The sequence below is a fragment of the Schistocerca gregaria genome, chromosome 1 (genome assembly GCF_023897955.1).
Source record: "Schistocerca gregaria isolate iqSchGreg1 chromosome 1, iqSchGreg1.2, whole genome shotgun sequence".
Taxonomy (NCBI): Eukaryota; Metazoa; Arthropoda; class Insecta; order Orthoptera; family Acrididae; genus Schistocerca; species Schistocerca gregaria.
This window is the reverse complement of record NC_064920.1, coordinates 511,365,025-511,387,052: the sequence shown is the minus strand read 5'-3', so window position 1 is coordinate 511,387,052 and position 22,028 is coordinate 511,365,025.

Below are 22,028 nucleotides of genomic sequence, written 5' to 3'. Positions count from 1 at the left end.
CAGTTATATCCTACCACTGTCTGTTTAACCTTAACTCCGAACATTTCGACATACAGCTTTCAAATTGAAAGTCACGTCTTCTGCTTCGAGTAATTGAATCACTCTTGTTGTCAATGGTGCTTATATAGTTTTCATGTGTTGCAGAAGGGCATTTAATAAGAGAGACTGTTTCCAGAGCGTTAGTAAACACCGCTTTTTCGCCCGATAACGGGCGAGCTACAGGTCCGGCTATTTTGTAATCATTGTCATATAGTTTGTTGTTTGATTTTGTTTGCTAAAGCCTATTCATCTTAAGGTTAAGGTAAAAAAAAACTATGCAGATTTGTTCATTTTGTAAAAAAAATATGTTATATATTGTTAAATAAACAGGTTGTGCGAAAAAAATTTATATTGGTGGATTCTCCATTCCACGTTCTCTCTAATTCCAGTAAGTACCACGTCCTAATCTTTTCAGAGTATTTGTCATGGAACATTACCTGCCTTACCTCAGAGTGATTTCTTAGTGAAAACAGTAGATTATAGTGAGCATGATGTTGTTGTTATTCAGTGGAAATCATTGTAATGAAGAGTTTAATAGGTTTCCGTCGGCATATGGTTACCAGATATCTACGCACAGATTATGCAGTCCCCTACTTTTATTTAAATCATTTTATGTACACGGTTTAGAAATTTTTGGAACGATTTGTTTCGTATTCTACGCAAAACCGAGCGCCTAGACAGATGTCACAATTTCCGTGTATACTGAATGTTAACAGAAGGAGCTCCCATTTCCGCCACATTTGTGACAAGGGTACATTCAGGAAGGGTCTGTATAACTGAGCTGACATTGATGCAGAGGGACTTAAGAGTTCTATATACAGTAAAACCTGATCAAAGCGGAAGGTGTAAAAGTCGGAAATCTCCACAGACCATACAAGTATTTCAGCATGGACACTTTGTAACGCTAATTTCTTGTATAAAGCAGAACGCGTCTAACGCGGAAACGGAATGTAAATTTTAACACTAAATCAATAATTCACTGTGTAACGTGAAAATGAGCTTTTACAGTATCCACATGTACATCTATACTCTGGGAAGAACCGTGAGGTGCATGGCAGAGTGTACGTCCTATTTTACCAGTTATTGGGGTTTCTTCCTGTTCCATTGACACATGGGGCGAGGGGAGATTTATTATTTGAATGCTTCTACGTGTGCAGTAATTATAATCTTATTCCTACGACCTTTAAGTGATCGATACGCTGGGGGCTGTAGTGTCTCCCTAGAGAAAACATTTAAAGCTGGGTGATGAAATTTAGCTAATTCACTTTCTCAGGAAAGATCACTTTGGTCTTCAAGAGCCTACAATTTCGGTTCCTTTACTATCTCTGTGACACCCTCCACCTAGTTAAAGGAAGTTGTGACATTCGTACTGCCCTTCTCTGTATTTGTTCAATATCCCCTGTTAGTCCTACCTGGAATGGGTCCCACAAACTTCAGCAATGGGTCGCACGATTTATATGTAAGCAATCCCTTTTGTAAACTGAACTGAATTTCTCCGTATCCTACCAGTAAACTGGAGTCTACCATCTGCTTTGCACAGTGCTGAACCTATGTCATCATTCCATTTCATATCCCTAAAAAGGGTTTCTCCCAAATATTTGAATGAGTTGGCTGATTGTAACAGTGGCTCATTGATATTGTAGTCATAGGGCGCAACGTTTTTTCGTTTTGTGAAGTTCACAATTTTACATTTCTGAACAATTAGAGCAAGTTCCTATCTCTGCACCATGTTGAAACCTTATCAGGATATGACTGAATATTTATGCAGGTTCCCTCAGATAGTACTTCATTATTGATAGCTCCATCATCTGCAAAATGTTGGCGTTTACTATTAATATTGTCCGCAAAGTCGTTAATATAGAACATGAAGAGAAAGCATCCCAACACACTTCCCTAGGGCACACCCGAAGCTATTTCCGTATCTGACGATGGCGCTCCATTCAAGAAAACGTGCTGTGTATTCCGTATAAGAAGTCTCAATTCAGTCAATTTTCATTTGGTACCCCATATGAACGTACTTTTGCGTATTTGTGGTACTGAGTCAAATCCTTTTCGGATATCAAGGAACATTGCATCTATCTGGCTGCCTTGATCTAAATCTTTCAGTAGGTTATGTAAGAAAAGTGTAAGTTTGGTTTCATATGACGGATATTTCGAAATCCGTGCCGGCTGGCATTGACGAGATCATTCAGTTCCAAGTACCAAAGAAACTGGTACACCTACCTAATATCGTGTAGGGCCCCCGAGAGCACGCAGAAGTGCCGTAATAGAACTTGGCACGGACTCGACTAATGTTGGAAGTTGTGCTGGAGGTAACTGACACCATAAATCCGTAAGAGTACGAGGGGGTGGAGATCTCTTCTGAACAGCACGATGTAAGGCATCACAGATACGCTCAATAATGTTCATGTCTGGGGAGTTTGGTGGTCACTGTTAAAACTAGGAAAAGTGTTCTTTGGGCCACCGTGTAGCAGTTAAGGCTTTGTGAACTGTTGCATTGTCCTGCTGGAATTCCTCAAGTCCGTCGGAATGCACAGTAGACATGAATGGATACCGGTGACCATACAGGATTGTTACATACGTGTCACCTGTCAGAGTCCTATCTAGACGTATCAGGTTACGATATCACTCTAACTGCACACGTCCCACATCGTTACAGAGCATCCACCAGCTTAAACAGTCCCCTACTGACATGCAGGGTCCATGCACACGTGAGGTGTTTCCATACCCGTACACATCCATCCGCTCGATACAACTTGAAACGAGACTCGTCCGACCAGGCAACATGTTGCCAGTCATCAACAGTCGAATGTCGATGTTGACCGGCCCGGGCAAGACATAAAGTTTTGTGTCGTGCTGTCATCAAGGGTACACGAATGGATGTTCGGCTCCGAAAGCCCATATCAATCATGTTTCGTTGAATGGTTCGATCAGCACTTTGCGGAGGGATTGCACTTATCTGACGTTGAACGATTCTCTTGTCGTTACTCCAGTTTCTGCCGGATCTTTCTCCATCCGCAGCGATGTCGGAGATTTGATGTTTTATCGGATTCCTTATATTCACGGTACACTCGTGAAATGGTCGTACGGGAAAATCCCTACTACATCACCACCTCGGAGATGCTGTGGCCTACCGATTGTTACACCACGTTCAAAATCAGTATAAACTTGATAAGCGGCCATTGTAGCAGCCGTAACCGATCTAACAACTGCACCAGATACGAGTTGTCATATATAGGCGTTGCCGATAGCAGACCCGTATTCTTCCGGTTTACATCTCTCTGTGTTTGAATTTCCATAACTATGCCAGTTTCCCTGGCGCTTCAGTGTGTGTTAGATAATAGTTAGAAGGGGTGGTTAACTCGGCCGCACATTCAGTTTGGAATCTGATAGGGATTTCATCAGGGCCTGAAGCTTTGATCAATTTTAACAATTTCAGGCGTTTCTCAGCAACGCTGATACTAATACTGATTTCATCAACCTTTTCGGTGGTGCGACGGTTAAATTGGATTAATTCTCCCAGATTTTCCTTTGTAAAGGAATGTTTCGAAACTAAATTAAGCATTTCAGTTTCTGTTTTGCTACCGTTAGCTTCAGTTCCTGTCAAATTCGCTAGGAACTGGATACTAACTTTGATAGTGCTAACAGTCTTTACATACGTCCAGAATTTCTTTGAATTTTGTGAAGTGTCATTTGACAATGCTCTGCTACGGTAGTCACTGAAGGCATCACGCACTGCTCTGACAGCCAAAAGCGTTTCATTCGGCATCTGTCTATCAATAGCCCTATGGTTTGTTTTACACGTATTACGCAGTAATCTGTTTCTTAGAATGACATCCCAGTGGCTGTATGCCATGGAGGGAATACATTATTTATTCAGGACTCTACAAGGACGTCACTATTAACACAGAGACTGTACAACCCTGATAGAGCAGTGAAGCAGCACAAAACCAAGAATAGAGGTTCAGCAAAGCGGTGCGGATATGGACACCAAACCGCGCCACTCTGTGCAACAACTAAGTATTTACGCGCAATTTCGGTACGTCAGAGTGAACGTTTCGTTCGTAAGCGCCCTTTTTGTCAGCGTTTCTCGTTTTCCGTGGTTCTTAGCGTACGCCGGTGCACACTAGAACGCAGTAGCACACCAACGAACACTCTGCTGCTATATACACAGTAAAAGGAATGGGTGTTGTTTTTGCCCAGCAAGGTGTAGCAGTCCCAACAAATGTGTTACCACTATTTTCTGTCAGGTTCAGTTGACGAGTAGCACTTTAAATGATTACATGATGTGGAACAAAAAATACAAATCTCTAAGACTTAACGACAAGCGTAAGGTAATCGATGCAAGTGAGCAAGAAAAACTATCTGTGTGCAAAATAACGTGGCGCTTCGAAAAGCGGTAAAACACAAACTTACGATACTTTAAGAAACAAGGATAATATACGGGATGAATGGATGAAAGGAAGAGGGCAAATGAAAGAAGGATGAAGACGTGTAATGAATGAAGAAATAAGGGAGATAGTGTGGAAATGCTTCGTAAGAGCGCGAGCCAAAATCTTACCTTCGCCTCGTCCCTTGGGTCAAGAGTGAGGCTGCGAAAGTAGCTAAGAAGCTAGTTTAAGGCATCCACAGGATGGCTAGACAGTTTCAGATCTGAGCACAACATCGTGTGGAATGAAGTGGGTGTGGAATCTAAGGACGTACTGGAAAGTGTAGCAGCAGAATGGAAGACAGTGCTGTAAAAGCTAATTGCGAATTATGAACCGATGATCAATGCCCATGAAACAGTACTGTTTCATCTGGTGCTGCCTTCCAAATCTGTAGCAATTCGACGTGAAAAGTGAAGAGGCGGAAAAATGTCAAAGGAAAGACTCACTGCTGAGTGGAAACACATTAGGTGAAATGGAGAAGCCACTGGTGATTGGAAAGGCGGCAAAACAGCCTTGTTTCAAAAACATAAATGTCAGTAAGCTTCCCGTTATTTGGGCAAGTAATAAAAAGCCGTGGGAGGTGAGTGGTCTTACCGCAGAATGACTGGGCTCTTCCGTTTCGAAAAGGAAAAAAGGAAATAAACAGTCTCTCCTTTTACTAAAGAATGTTACCTGCCACCCGAAGAACAAATTGTGTAATAGGTTTGGTTCCCATCAGTTTCAACCAGTCTCTCACAAAACTTTAACCGTGGGGTTACTTATAAGTTCTTTTCCATTATAAGCGATTATTAATGCAGTGTTTAAGAACCCGAGAGGCATTTGCTCTTGCACGGTCAGTTTCTGTGCTGGATGTAATAAATTGGGTTGGGAGTAAGGGAAATAAAGCCCAAAACTGTTACCAAGTGCTTAACAAAAATCGGGAACTTAGTTATTGGTGAATTAATTAAAAAGCGAAACATTTCACGTTGTGCAGATGACTGTGTTCGAAGTGATGACTTTCTGTCAACTTACGCCATTTTTATTTCCGCAACGGATTTTACAGAAATCCGCAACGCCGAAGTCGACCAGAAAGAACAAATGGAAGAAAAGAGGAACTAAATGAAGCCTCTAGAAAAATTAATACGCCTGAAGAAACTATTGCATGCGTAAACGATATTATGCAACTGGCAGCATACATAAATGCTCGCAAGGTGTTGGCATAGTTGAATACAGTTAAAAATTACCTAAGAAAAACAATTTTGAACAGGAAGTTCGAAAAATTTATCGTTCTTGATATGTGTCGAAAAAAGTGGAATGTAATGCAAATTAACACGGGGATAAATACAGTAAACCAATTTGGAGTAAATATACAGAAATGATTTATTAATTATTAATTAGTGCAATAGTCTAGTGTTCTATTCTACAGCACGCAGTCAATGAACGATTAGTGCAGTAGCCTAGTGTTCTGTTGCACAGTTTACATTGAATGAAGATCTGCTGTGCAGGAGTGAAGAGGAATACGTGCATAATTAGAAAATCATATTTTTGTGCATGATGCCTGGCAAATTTCATGCAGTCCAGAGAGTTTTATGAAATACGGAAGAATGTCCAATTTGGAAAATTATTTGTCCTATGCGATTGCGTTTTGAGCAAGTTTTACTGGTTACAGAGTAAACACTGTCTTTGTTGATTATGTTAAATATTCGTCCAAAGATAAATGATAAAGAAATGACATCTGAATATTGATATACTTTTCGGAAATGTATAAAACCCATTCTGCTTACGTAAAATACGTACATTTTTCCTAGATGATGTTCAGGTCATTGAATATATGGTTCTCTGGAGAAATTCTTGTATTTGAAAATGTTAGCGTTGGAAATTCAGGATTATTTACAATTTGTGTTTAGTTAACGCAATTAAGATTTCCCCTTCACTAATAGGTTTTGATCTAGATAGTATTTACAGTTTCTGCAGTGTGCAGTGTTTGTCAACGCATTTAATTCACACGGAGATAAACTCTAAGGGACCGCTTACTTTTAGTCATTGCCTGTATTTTCCATTCCGTACTTTTCCGTACTTTTAGTCATTGCCTGTATTTTCCATCCCGTACATTGCGGTCATCGTATGGGCATCTATTCTGTTTTTATTTTACACGTGTTCGATACAAGATTTAATTTTTCATCCATTCTTATTGTCCAATCTCCGACGATAAATCTTTTTTAAGTCAGAAGTCTCGGAAAAGGATATTACACAGGAGTTTTGAAACTGAGATATTAATACTCGATTTTGGGTTCCAGTTTCTCCTTCTCGGATCGTACTTTTTAAAAATATGAAACACGCTGATGAACATGTTTAGTACCTATTGACGCTACATCAGAATGCAATAAGCAGAAATTTTGCTTTGCTTTAATTTGACAGCTGATTAATAGGTTTCCGGAAGCATGTGCAACCCCTTGGCTACGCACAGATTACTCAATCCCTGAAAATTATAGACGGGTCACTTTCAGGTTTTCAGCTGGCCTCTGATCACGTTCCAGTCTACCGGGTGTAAATAAAATGGTTCAAATGGCTCTGAGCACTATGGGACTCAACATCATATATGGTCATCAGTCCCCTAGATCGTAGACCTACTTAAACCCAACTAACCTAAGGGCAACACACACATCCATGCCCGAGGCAGGATTCGATCCTGGGAACGTAGCGGTCGATCAGTTCCAGGCTGAAGCACCTAGAACCGATCACTATAATTCTCCTTGGATCACTGCAGCCCGCTTCTAGCCTAGCAGCACGGACAGTTGTGATGCTGCAAGATGCCATCACCATCGAGGAAGACCTTAGACTGAAAGGAGGTTAATGGCTTGCTGTAATATCCCACTTACCACAGAACACCTCCACTGGCCTTCGCCCGAGGTGCAGTGCATAGTTGGAACAGCCGTTCGCCTGGATGCGTGCGAATATGGAGACAACCATCGACGTCACATAACCCTGAAGCATGGTTCATCCAACCAGGGACACGTTTCCATTGATCTGCGGTTCACTCTTGATGACACTGCGCCCACTGCACTGCACTGGAAAGTATCAAAGGTGTTATGTCAGCTACGAAGAGGTCGTAGGGTACGCAAACGCACGTTGAAATGTGTGTGCCGAATGCTGTGCTCCTAAGCCTTGCGCCTGTACCAGAACTCTACTCTGCCGTCACATCTGCCACAGACAGGAACACCTCCTGCTTTACAGAGAGTATAAGGCTGGAAAGTCGACGTTCTATGCTAAGGCGTGGGCGTCGCCTTCTCCTAAATTCCATAAATGTTCGTGACGTTAACACGCGAACCGCAGACTGTCTTGGACCCTATCCGATATGCTCTTTCCCAGGCGTCGAGCTCACCAAAATCGCTTATGTCAGCATTTTTCCCCTTTTGCCGCCCATTTTGTCACAAGCATGATTCCCCAACTGTATCTGTTCCTCGGATATACGAGACTCATTGCAAAAGGCATGGTAACAATTTTTTTGCCTCGGAAATGTTAACGAAGTAAAATATTCTCAATTGTCCGAATGGAAGGTTCGGTCATATGTATAATAACTACATGTATGGAGATAAATTAACATTCATACCACCACAAAGACGAGAAAAAAGATGAAATAAAGTTTGTCCTTAAAATATGTTTTACTTTAAATTGCAACTGTACACAACAGTATTCAGGGCAGGAGCGTAACAGAGTCCCTGGAAACCGTCTCCCAACAAATCCTTCACATACTGCCAACGCTGTGCAAGACGCCAAATACCCTGGCCTCAACATGAGCGAATACCCGTATCCCATACATCACCGCTGTGGCAATGTCTTCACGCGTTCTAACCGTGTTCCACGCAGTGGTTCCTTCAGTTTTAGTATGAGGTGATATTCGCAAGGTGATAACTTTGGCGAATATAAATGTTCCAATACTTATCATCCACATCGCGCGACCAGATTCATCACATACACTTTCCGTATGGGCTCTCGCGGTCTCCTGAAGAATTAACGCATCGTGTTGGCGTTCAGGTCCTTTCTCCTGAACACCCCGTCGCAGACGTCGTTATTGGCAAGTGCGACAGTTGTACGGCGAATTAACAGTTTGTCCGTGTTGGACGAAACGGAACAAAATCCCTCCTCTGATGTCATAGTCTATGATGATCAATAACTTAACAGGAGAGGGATTGGTTCAAATGGCTCTGGGCACTATGGGAGCTTAACTTCTGAGATCATCAGTCCCCTAGAACTTAGAACTACTTAAACCTAACTAACCTAAGGACATCACACACATCCATGCCCGAGGCAGGATTCGAACCTGCGACAGTAGCAGTCACGCGGTTCCAGACTGTAGCGCCTAGAACCGCTCGGCCACCCCGACCGGCGAGAGGGATTGCCACGACATTTCCGCCTGCGTGGCGAATCTTAATGACGCCATTCAGTGGACTGGCGTTTCAATTCTGTCTCGCAAACCCTTTCCCAAAATTCATTCTTGGGACGATTCTTGCAAACCTATTGTCTCCCTCCTCCTCGTAACGCAGACGACAAGTTTCGTAACGTACCTACTTTTTCACATCACTTAGTGCACGAGGCACCGAATTTTCAACAGCTTTACGTATGTGTAGCTCGTCGTTCTACAAACGCTGGGCGATCTGGGTACGAGCACTGTCCATTCGCACACTGACAGGCCAACCGGATCGGTGCAGCACTGCCAGGCCTAGATACATCTACCTGCCGACAGCCGTTCGATGCGGTAGAGCAGTATTCTCCGCTCCACAAGTTCGTTGTGGCATTGTCGCCCATTCCTTCCACGGTGAACTGCAGTTTCTATCTACGGGTGCTGTTCAGGTCGGGTAACCTCCGTCCTGAATGACTGCTCTTCTCACAACGTGGTCTTCTTGTTTCGTTGTCCCGAAAATGACTACCGTCTAGGGTCACGTCACGTTAATTTGTATTCTTGGGGACACTCCTGTTGCCATGAAATGAACGTAGGGTGTCATATACTATTGTGTACCACCGCAACTGACACTAAAACACGTATGCAACAACAGACTATTTTCGTTTATATTTCTCGTGCTGTATCTTTATGGTGGTGTGTGTGTTCTTCCGTCTTCCTAAAGATAATATTTACATGACAACTAACCTTCCATTTGCGTATTTCAGAATTTTTTAATTCGTTACCATTTCCGAGACAAAAATTAGTTACCGTTAATTTTGTAATGACACTCGTACTTTCTTGAACACCTCGGATGCCAGCAACGATCGCAGGTGGCATTCAACCTCGGGTTGGCAGTGATAATGAATTTACGGCCTTTATATGCTTCCCAGTAATTCGTTGAGAATTACTACCATCAGCTCATATTTTCTTCCTTCTATGCGGTACTTCATTACATGTTGTGCTACTAGCCATAAAAGAACGTTTAAAACGTGATGTGTGTGGATACGGGAAGATAATGTTTTGTGCTGAACTCAGTAAAATGACTGAATGATTAACCGTCGACTCACTTCTGCTGTCTCATAATCATTAATTAGCAGGTGGTTCTTGATTGTCCTGCCTATCTTCCTCTTAGTGCCTCACGTCTCAAGGCTGTCTTGGGTGTTACAAACGTTCAGGTCCACCTGGTGAGTGAATTCCCTTGTTTTCAGTATGTTATCAGGATGCTTGCGACCGGCGGAAAACATGTCTTTTGAGTACCAAAACCACTATGAGGATTCCAAGACGGCTATGCACAGAAAATTGCTGAAATTTTTACAGTATGTTGCCAAGATCTCAGTCTAGTAATCTGGTATATATTATTGATATTTCTATTCGTTTCTGTGAGACACAGTCTCAACGTTACCTTATTTGTACGTGTAAAATAAAGACGTGAAATGTGGTGTATGGCAAAATCCAAATAATGAATAACAGTAGCGAGGGGTACTTCGAGCAAAGTTGGAATGTTTCTCTTGCACACTCTTATATGACAAATTCACTAAATTAATTTTATTTTACTATATAATGACGAAGTCAGTTTCATTTCTAATTTTCAAATAATTTCATTTCAATTTTTAAAGGATTATATTTATGTAGATAGCAAAATTAATGCAATTAATTCGTAAAAAAATAGTGTGCAAAATATACCAACTCAGCTCGATGTACCCACTTACTACTTCTAATACATAATAATCCACAATAATGTTGAGTACAAGTGAATTAATTATAAAAATAATTTCGGATTAAAAATTATACCAAATGTAAAAAGACGACTGACTTTTTAAAACATTTATATTTCATCATCTGTAATTCTCACTTGATACATTTGACTGCGAATTTCCTAAAACATTTCACAAGCTCCTACAAACTAAAATAGTAAAACAGAAAATATATCTATCAAAATCTGAGAAACAATTACATTAACAATTCTATATCATGAAATTCATTATCATTCTTTTTAAGTTTCTTCTTTCCTTTATAACCCAACCACAAATTAACCTAAGATATGTGTCTGACAAAATAATTTTAAATCGTTATGCAGTTTCAAACAAACTTTATCTCAATCTGAGGTGTTCAAATATTCAAGCTTGTTACGATGTTTAAAAATGTACTTGCAGTTCATTAATCTCTTTCAGCAAATTACTGTTGCTGGCATCGTTGAGCTCCTGCAGTAAGGCTTTCATTTATATAGAATGAAAATTTATTAACCAAATTCTAAGTCCGTATGGTACAGTATCATAATTTTCTAGAAAAATTATTTTATCATAATGAAATGAGTTACGAGCGTTCCTAGGCCCATCAGTCTGGAACCAAGTTTTACTATATGGTTAAATGATGATGGAGTCTTTTTGAGTAAATATTCTAGAGGTAAACTAGTCCCTCATTCGGATCTCCAGGCCGACTCATGAGGGCGTCGTTATCAGGAGAAACAAAACTGGCGTTCTACAGATCAGAGCGTAGAATGTCAGACCCCTTAATTGGATAGAAAGGTTACAAAATGTAAAAAGGGAATGGATAGGCGAAAGTGCGATTTAGTGGGAATTAGTTAAGTTCGGTGCCAGGAGGAATAAGACTCCTTATCTGGTGAATACAAGGTTATAAGTAGAAAATGAAATAATGGTAATGCAGGTGTAGTTTTAATAATGAATAGAAAAATAGGAAAATGGGTAAGCTACTACTAACTGCATAGTGAACACTTTCTTGTAGCCAAGATAGGCACGAATCCCACGCCTACCTGCAACTGCTGTGTTTAGATGCAGGCTGAGCTGGCATCCCTTCGTTCCCAGCTTCAGGCAGTGTTGGATTCGGTCACACAGATTGAGGCTGTTGCCAATGGGCATCACTGAGGGGGTCCGGATGGGGGTTTGTCGGGTCAGCCAGCTCGTCCCACGCATCCCCCGATCGGTCTACGACTTTGGGTACCCGGGATACTGCCCACATTGAGGCTGATCCCTCACCTGTGGTAGAGTGGGAGGCCGTCTCAAGGTGTGGCAGGGGGCGAAAGACATTCTGGAGGGCTGAGCGGAAGGCCTTTCCAGTTTGTCTGACGAACCGGTTTCAGGCTGTGTCTCCGGCTGATACTGATGTTCGGCCGGAGATTTCACCTTGTCCTGCAAGATCCGGGCAGTCGCAGAGGGTGGGCTTACTGGTAGTTGGGAGCTCCAACGTCAGGCGCGTAATGGGGCCCCTTAGGGATATGGCAGCAAGAGAGGGGAAGGAAACCAATGTGCACTCCGTGTGCATACCGGGGGGAGTCATTCCAGATGTGGAAAGGGTCCTTCCGGTTGCCATGAAGGGTACAGGATGCACCCATCTGCAAGTGGTCGCTCATGTCGGCACCAATGATGTGTGTCGCTATGGATCGGAGGAAATCCTCTCTGGCTTCCGGCGGCTATCTGATTTGGTGAAGACTGCCAGTCTCGCTAGCGGGGTGAAAGCAGAGCTGACCATCTGCAGCATCGTAGACAGGACTGACTGCGGACCTTTGGTACAGAGCCGAGTGGAGGGTCTGAATCAGAGGCTGAGACGGTTCTGCGACCGTGTGGGCTGTAGATTCCTCGACTTGCGCAATAGGGTGGTGGGGTTTCGGGTTCCGCTGGATAGGTCAGAAGTCCACTACACGCAGCAAGCGGCTACACGGGTAGCAGGGGTTGTGTGGCGTGGACTGGGAGGTTTTTTAGGTTAGATTGCCTCGGACAAGTACATAAAGGGCAACAGCTTCAAAGGGTGAGGGATAAAGTCAGGACATGCGGGGACAAAGCAGCAATCGGTATTGTAATTGTAAACTGTCGAAACTGCATTGGTAAAGTACCGGAACTTCAAGTGCTGATAGAAAGCACCGAAGCTGAAATCATTATAGGTACAGAAAGCTGGCTGAAGCCAGAGATAAATTCAGACGAAATTTTTACAAAGGCACAGACGGTGTTTAGAAAGGATAGATTGCATGCAACCGCTGGTGGTGTGTTTTTCGCTGTTAGTAGTAGACTATCCTGTAGTGAAGTAGAAGTGGATAGTTCCTGTGAAATATTATGGGTGGAGGTTACACTCAACAACCGAGCTAGGTTAATAATTGGCTTCTTTTACCGACCTCCCGACTCAGCAGCATTAGCGGCAGAACAACTAAGAGAAAATTTGGAATACATTTCACACAAATTTTCTCAGCATATTATAGTCTTAGGTGGAGATTTCAATTTACCGGATATAGACTGGGACACTCGGATATTTAGGACGGGTGGTAGGGACAGAGCATCGAGTGACATTATACTGAGTGCACTGTCCGAAAATTACCTCGAGCAATTAAACAGAGAACCGACTCGTGGAGATAACATCTTGGACCTGCTGATAACGAACAGACCCGAACTTTTCGACTCCGTAAGTGCAGTACAGGGAATAAGTGGTCATAAGGCAATTGCAGCTACCCTGAATATGGAAGTTAAGAGGAATATAAAAAAGGGAGGAAGGTTTATCTGTCTATCAAGAGTAATAGAAGGCAGATTTCAGACTACCTAACAGATCAAAACGATAATATCTGTCCCGACACTGACAATGTTGAGTGTTTATGGAAAAAGTTTAAGGCAATTGTAAAATGCGTTTTAGACAGGTACGTGCCCAGAGAAACTGTGAGATACGGGAAAAACCCACCGTGGTTCAACAACAAAGTTAGGAAACTACTGCGAAAGCAAAGAGAGCTTCCCTCCAAGTTTAAACGCAGCCAAAACCTATCAGACAAACAGAACCTAAACGATGTCAAAGCTAGCGTAAGGGGGGCTATGCGTGAAGCGTTCAGTGAATTCGAAAGTAAAATTCTATGTACCGACTAGACAGAAAATCCTAGGGAGTTCTGGTCTTAACGTTAAATCAGTAAGTGGCTAGAAACAGCATATCCAAACACTCTGTGATGATGATGGCATTGAAACAGAGAATGACACGCGTAAAGCTGATGTTCTAAACACCTTTTTCCAAAGCTGATTCACAGAGGAAGACCGCACTGCAGTTCCTTCTCTAAATTCTCGCACGAACGGAAAAATGGCTGGCATCGAAATATGTGTCCAAGGAATAGAAAAACAACTGGAATCACTCAACAGAGGAAAGTCCACTGGGCCTGACTGGATGGCAATTCGATTCTACACAACGTACGCGAAAAACTTGCCCCCCTATCTTTTTCGATGTCTTCACATTTTTCCTGCAGTGATTTCGACTTAGTTTCCCTGCACTTCCTATTTATTTCATTCCTCAGCGACTTGTATTTCTGTATTCCTGATTGTCCCGGAACATGTTTGTACTTCCTCCTTTCATCAATCAGCTGAAGTATTTCCTCTGTTACCCATAGTTTCTTCGGAGCTACCTTCTTTGTACCTATGTTTTCCTTCCCAACTTCTGTGATGGCCCTTTTTAGAGATATCCATTTCTCTTCAACTGTACTGCTACTGCGCTATTCCTTATTGCTGTATCTATAGCGTTAGAGAACTTCAAACGTATCTCGTCATTCCTTAGAACTTCCGTATCCCACTTCTTAGCGTATTGATTCTTCCTGACTAATGTCTTGAACTTCAGCCTACTCTTCATCACTACTATATTGTGATCTGAGTCTATATCTGCTCCTGGGTACGCCTTACAATCCAGTATCTCATTTCGGAATCTCTGTCTGACCATGATGTAATCTAATTGAAATCTTCCCGTATCCCCCTGCCTTTTCCAAGTATACCTCCTCCTCTTGTGATTCTTGAACAGGGTATTCGCTATTACTTGGTGAAACTTGTTACAGAACTCAATTAGTCTTTCTCCTCTTTCATTCCTTGTCCCAAGCCCATATTCTCCTGTAACCTTTTTTCTACTCCTTCCCCTACAACTGCATTCCAGTCGCCCATGACTATTAGATTTTCGTCTCCCTTTACATACTGCATTACCCTTTCAATATCCTCATACACTTTCTCTATCTGTTCATCTTCAGCTTGCGACGTCGGCATGTATACTTGAACTATCGTTGTCGGTGTTGGTCTGCTGTCGATTCTGATTAGAACAACTCGGTCACTGAACGTTTCACAGTAACACACCCTCTGCCCTACCTTCCTATTCATAACGGATCCTACACCTGTTATACCATTTTCTACTGCTGTTGATATTACCCGATACTCATCTGACCAGAAATCCTTGTCTTCCTTCCACTTCACTTCACTGACCCCTACTATATCTAGATTGAGCCTTTGCATTTCCCTTTTCAGATTTTCTAGTTTCCCTACCACGTTCAATCTTCTGTCATTCCACGCCCCGATTCGTAGAACGTTATCCTGTCGTTGATTATTCAATCTGTTTCTCATGGTAACCTCCCCCTTGGCAGTCCCCTGCCGGAGATCCCAATGGGGGACTATTCCGAAATCTTTTGCCAATGGAGAGATCATCATCACACTTCGTCAACTACAGGCCACATGTCCTGTGGATACACGTTACGTGTCTTTAATGCAGTTGTTTCCATTGCCTTCTGCATCCTCATGTCGTTGATCGTTGCTGATTCTTCCGCCTTTTACGGACAATTTCCCACCCCTAGGACAAGAGAGTGCCCTGAACTTCTATCCGCTCTTCCTCCCTCTTTGACAAGGCCGTTGGCAGAATGAGGCTGACTTCTTATGCCGGATTTCTTCGGCCGCCAATGCTGACTATTTATCAAAATTTAGGCAGTGGCGGGGATCGAACCCGTTTTGATTATGAATCAAAGACGCTACCCCTACACCAAACCAGACCTTAAATTAGCGAAATATTTATACGTCCTTAAACAGCAGTATAAGAGCAGAAGCATATGCGATATCGGTCTAGACCTTCGGATTAGTATTACATATTTCTGATTCTTGATCACCACAGCATGCATTAAAGTACTGAGCAGTGCTTGTCTCACACTTTTTCTAAGGGCTGTTATGATTGTATACTTCAATATTATTCTCATAATATAGAAGTAAGGCGTGAGTTTTCCTGCTTATTCCTAGCAATATCTGGCTCTCTCAGGTGCATTAATAATTGTGCAGTGCAGTCGTCAAGATTTGTTAAATATGCTTGTTTGTATTCTTTGGAACTACATTCTATATTACGTAGGGTTTGCTGTCAAGTGATCCTTGACTGCTAACTCCTTAGCGGTGTTTGCGGTGGTTTTTGACTTACCTCCCGTATTCCAGCTATTAATGAGGTAAATTAAGGATTCTCGTAGATGGTGGTTGCGGATTCTCCGGCGGTGAACTTAATCTGATGTGTGTAGCCTGCTCGTCGACGCAGTGTGTAGAAAATAAATTGCTTGTAGCGTAAGGTATTTGTTTTAGATCATCGTGAGTAGCACGTGATAGTTGGAATAAAAGTAATTAAAATTAAACTGTTTATCTGTATCAAAGCTGTTGTTCCCAGGTTTGTAGACTGTTACGTGGGATTATGTTAGTGCATTTTGTAAATGTAGAGGGATGAAATGTAATTTTTAACAACGACTTTTAAGTGCGTTATGTACGCTGTTGATGACTGCAACGTTGTTAATCTCAGTGAGGTTGGTCTGCTGCTCAGCACTGATCAGCAATTCAATGTGAGACTTAGCAGGTCGCATCCCTTTCCAGTGGCTAGAGCATCGCTTCTCAAGCACAGGCAGCTGGCGGCGCAAATTGTGTGAGCTAAATTCATACAGTAGTCTGTTAATTGTTTGCGAACTAGCGAGATCAGTATTGATCTATGGAACGCATTGAAGTTGTTTAATTCTGTGTGAAAAGCTTTGTAATTACCTTTACGTAAGTTCCTCAAGGGAAACGACATTAAAGTAAAAACGATGTTTTGTTAGACTGGTTTTCCGTGGTTGCTTTAGACTTTTAGGCTCTCCCATCTTAAGTGCAGCTATCTACATCTACATATCTACATATATACTCCGCTAACCACTAAGCGGTGTGTGGTGGTGGGCAAAATTCGCGCCAAAATCATATTTCCACCCCTCGGTTCCGCTCGCGGATCGCGCGAGGGAAAAACGAATGTCTGAACGCCTCAGTATGAGCTCTAATTTCCCTTATCTTTGAATGGTGATCATTGCGCGATTTGAAAGTTGCGGGTTATAATATATGCTTTTACATTCTTGGCGAAGATCGGATTTCGGAATTTAGTGCGGAGCCCCTTCCGTTTACCGTGTCGTCTATCTGCAAGTGTGTGCCACTTCAAACTTTTTATGAGATTTGTAACCCTCTCCCGGTGGCTAAATGTAACAGTCACGAATCTTGCCGCTCTTCTTATTACCTTCTCAGTCTGTTTAATCAGACCCAACTGGTACGGGTCCGATACAGGCCAACAATACTCTAAGACAGGACGAACTAACGTATTCTGAGCAATTTCCTTTGTTGAAGGACTGCATAGTTTCAGGATTAAACCCATGAACTGCAATCTAGAGTTCGCCTTCCCCGTTACTTGTATAATCTGAATGTTCCATTTGAGGTCATTTCGAATAGTCACATCCAGGTACTTGACTGATGTTACCGCTTCCAAAGACAGGGCATTTATTTTGTACTCGTACATTAATGACGAGTTTCGCTTTGTTATACGCAGTAGGTTACACTTACTAATAGTGAGAGATAACTGCCAGGCACTACACCACGCATCTATTTTCTACAAATCCGCATTGATTTGTTCGCAACTATCGTGTCTTACTATTTTCCTGTTGACTACAGCATCGTCTGCAAACAGTCTAATGCCGCTGGCAATACGATCAACCAGATCGTTTATGTAAATCGTAAAAAGCAGCGCACCTGTTACCCAGCCCTGGGGCACACCTGAAGCTACGCTTGCTTCTTTTGAAGTCACCCCATTCAGGACGACATACTACTTCCTGTCTGATACAAAAAATTTTATCCAACCGCATGTGTCATCAGATAGACCGCAAGCGCTCACTTTTTAGAGCAAGTGATAGTGCGGAACGCCTTTCGAAAGTCTAGAAATATGGCATCAACATGGGAGCCAGTATCTAGAGCTTATTTTATATCATGCGCAAAGAGGGCCGTCTGTGTCTTGCATGACCGCTGTTTCCTAAAATCGTGCTGGTTTCTACAGAGTCTAGAAAAGTCATTATGTCTGAACACAAAATATGATCCATGATTCTACAACAACTCGATATCTGTGAAATTGGCCGGTAATTATGTGCATCCGATTTTTATATATTGCTATTACCTGGGCATTGTTCCAGTCCGGTGGAACTATCCGATGTTCCAATGATCTCCGATAGATGATGGATAAGAATGGTGCTATATTGGTGACATAGTCAACAATTAATCTTAATGGGATACCGTCTGCGCCAGATGCCTTCGTGGTGTCTAAGGATCTTAACTGTTTTACAGTCCCAGATACACTGAACACTACGCCAGCCGTTCTTGCGTTTGTTCGATAAATGAAAGGAGAAATGGTGCTGCAGTCCGCTAACGTAAACGAGTTTTTGAAAAGAGTTTTTACAGTCCCCAACCATTATCATCGACACTCGTATCCAGTTCTCATTTTCCACATATTATTCCTCCAACTCACATATCAGATAATTTTTATCCAGTTTATACATATGAAGCATGCAATCCTTCCTTTGCAAGAAACTGAAGTTGTATATGTGCTTCACAGCTTTTTTTTCTAAATCTTTTTTACGTCTGTATGTAATATCATGTACTCAGTAAGCCTCATCTAAGTGATTGATTTCCTTATCACCACATGCAAATTGTTCTTCTAAATTAGTAATAGATGCATATTATGTGTAGGCGAGTAGCTGCATCTCTGGTATTGGCGAAGTATTTAAAGCCCAGTTAATATACTCTTTTCCATGTTTTCAGTTTTCCAAAGCGTCTATGACAAGACATTCAAAAACATAATCAGATAAGGAATTCCTATCATTCACAGTGTGGATTTAGGTACCAGGGTATAGCTCCAAAAGTTTCTAAATGTCTATGAAGATATGGAACCATATGTTTTTCAAGCAGTCTGCTCTCACCATTACCATTTAGTACATTATCAACTAAACCTTAGATCTGTTCTTCGACATTTCCACTACATCAGTAACAGGTTGACCTTTTTTATTATATTTTTCTAACACCATTCATGGTTGTTTCTGCCAAAATTTGTATCCTTCATTTAATTCCTCATTTTTTCTCATTTCGTTTAGTTTTTTAACGAACTGTTGGGTCATATTTCGACAACATTTGCTAAGGTTAGAAAAACATTAATGAAACTCAATTTTAAATAAACTAAATAGCAACCACATGTATATTTGCCTCCAATTAGCATTTTTAGTAGCCCATGCACTATTGGTATAATGTTGACATAATTTTTGTAATTTTTCATGATATTTCATAATATCTAGAGCTTATTCAAATTAATTTATATGTTTAAGTAACATACGATTACCATGGTCCAACAGATAGGCAGTGTCATCCTTTAAAGTACTTGTTTAATAAGGGTAAAAACATGAGGTTAAGAAATATTTTGTATGAGATCTTCTATACCTTTCTTTAAAATCATCAAAATTTAAATCTCCACCATCAAACACATGACAGGTAAAATTTAAATTTGTCTAAAATATTTTAAAAATTACACTATCCCTTATTCATTGTTTAGGCACGTTAGAATATGTCTGGGCTAAATACAATTTATTCCTTTATGTCTAACTCTAGTGAACATTCTCTAACAAAGCAGTAAACTTCTCATTATTTAAGTAAACATACAAGTGACTTACCTTTATCGAGCTTAATCGTCCTGGATCTAGAATATAGTTGCCAGTCGTTAAGTTATTTTTAGATGTCCACTTGGTCCTATTATTGCATATCATATAGAATTTGCTAAAAACATACCATCTTTATTTTTTGGTTTCTTGCCTGGAATTCTTATTTTTGGTTCCCCATCTGTTATCATTTAATTAAATAAAATTAAATTAATACTAAATGAATTACCTATATCAAATGAGTGCTAAGTTACCTACTGTCAAAAAAATGATTGGGTGTACCTATACAAAAAGTAATAGCAGTTTCGCACTACTTGGTTTTTATACAATTTCACTCCAAATATTAAATGGCAAAATAAGCTGACCAGTATAGATTAAAGTGCCACAAGCTTCCAAATGATTATTTTGAGGTTCTAAATTCCATGTTTTGTGAGGACATATTTCATTCCTTTCGTTTTGCTTGGGAAAATATATTCATTGAAAGAAACCAATTATTCTCATTAAAGCAGGTGAAAATTTAAACAGAATTATTGTTGACAGTTATGGTAAAATGTAATACTTTATCAGCTGAATATGGTTGATCGACTCTGTACAGACTATAAAGAAATTTTATCATCAGGGGATATTACTGTAATTTTCACTTGGAATTCCAGTTTTGGGGATGCTATTCTGAGACAGCCTAAAAACAATGAATCTGGATGTGAAATAAAATATACACTTCGAAGAAGAGATGAAATGGTAGAATAGTCTATGGAAATTCGGTACTTATTGTTAAATATGAACTGAATTAGGAAGTTCAACAACAAGAAACGTTAGTCGAAAATCGTAAAATTCTGATAGCTTTCTAAGAACTACCAACTGTGGAGGTTGCATGTTTAGGTAACAAGAAAAATTTTCAGCTAGATGCAAAAAATTGGTATATCCCATCAAAAGTTGCTATGATTCATTTAATTTATATTGCATTTCAATCTAATTGAAAAACAAATTAGTCGGCTGAGTCATCACTATCTGACTGCGTGAAGCTCCGTAATCTGTATTTTAAAAACAAAAGGAACGGAATATTTCCTCTAGAAACATGGAATTTAGAACCACAGAATAATCATTTGGAAGCTTTGACACTTTTATCGATTTTACGAGAGTTAAGCACTGAAAGGAGATGGTGAAATGAATTTTTGTATTTCATACCAAATTATTCTCTATATTTGATTAATAGTATGTATAGAAAAAAATTGTGCTAATTTGAAAAACAACAATGAAGCTGGTAGGTACATTTAGTGATGAGGTATCAAAAGACACACTTTCCTGTATAGTCATGTATGGTAAGAAGAATTTGAGAAGTGATTCTCAACACAGAACATTAACTGATAACTTTTCAACTGAAAAATCAATATCTAATGAATTCAAATTTAATTCATTATTATTTTTCTGAATATTAATTTTTATCCAGTTCTTGTTAGCATACTGAATTTTTAAAATTGGTTAATAATTAACTGTGAAATAAACAACAATCGATTTAACTGCCCAGACAGCAGCTGCTGCATGAGCGTCCAACTATACCAGATCTCTCAGCTGAGTGAGCTGAATGCATCTGATAAGGATATTTGACCATGCCCTTTCCTTCGTTCCACCTCCTTATCATCTCGCTTGTACAGTAGTTCTTCCTTTGTCACACAGCTATATTCACAGCATTTGCACAGAAGATTGATGTCACCAGCCTAGCAAAGTTTAATACGAATTTTTAAGCATGTTTTGCCAATTTATTAACTGATATAAACTTTTTCAATTTTGAGTTATTGCTATCTAGGTGATTTATAATTGTTCTGTTAATGGTTTAAATTCATTTTAAAAAGTTAACACATACCACACATTGCGAATGGAACATAAATTTTAAACTTTTTCTTGGTTGCTTTTCTAATCGAGTTTCGTGGTTCAAACTTCGAACTTATGCTATTTAACTTGGTTATTATCGTTTTCAACATGAGCTGATTGAGATATGAATGAAATCTAAATAACACTTTTCACCTTTTGCAGATCGCACAGCACCGAGGTTAGTGCATTCAAATCATGAAAGATTGATTACTTTTAAAAAACAAATCCTGGTTAATATTTCCTAGGATTTCTATGTACTACACAGGGAGATTTACTGGAAAAATAATGTTTTGAGTATTAAATTTTCAACTAAATTTTTTTATTAGTTGTATAAATAGTCATTCTAACAAATTTAATTGTTTTGAAGAAGATAATATGAGGAATGAAAAAACTTAAAAAAGTAATAGTAATTATTTCGTTACCTGTAATTATTCAAAATTAGTTCTAGGGCTCTCAAAACTGATGGGGAATTTTATACTGTAGTAGTAGTAATTGTAGAAGTAAAAGTAGTAAGTGGGTACAATGAGTGTATTTCACC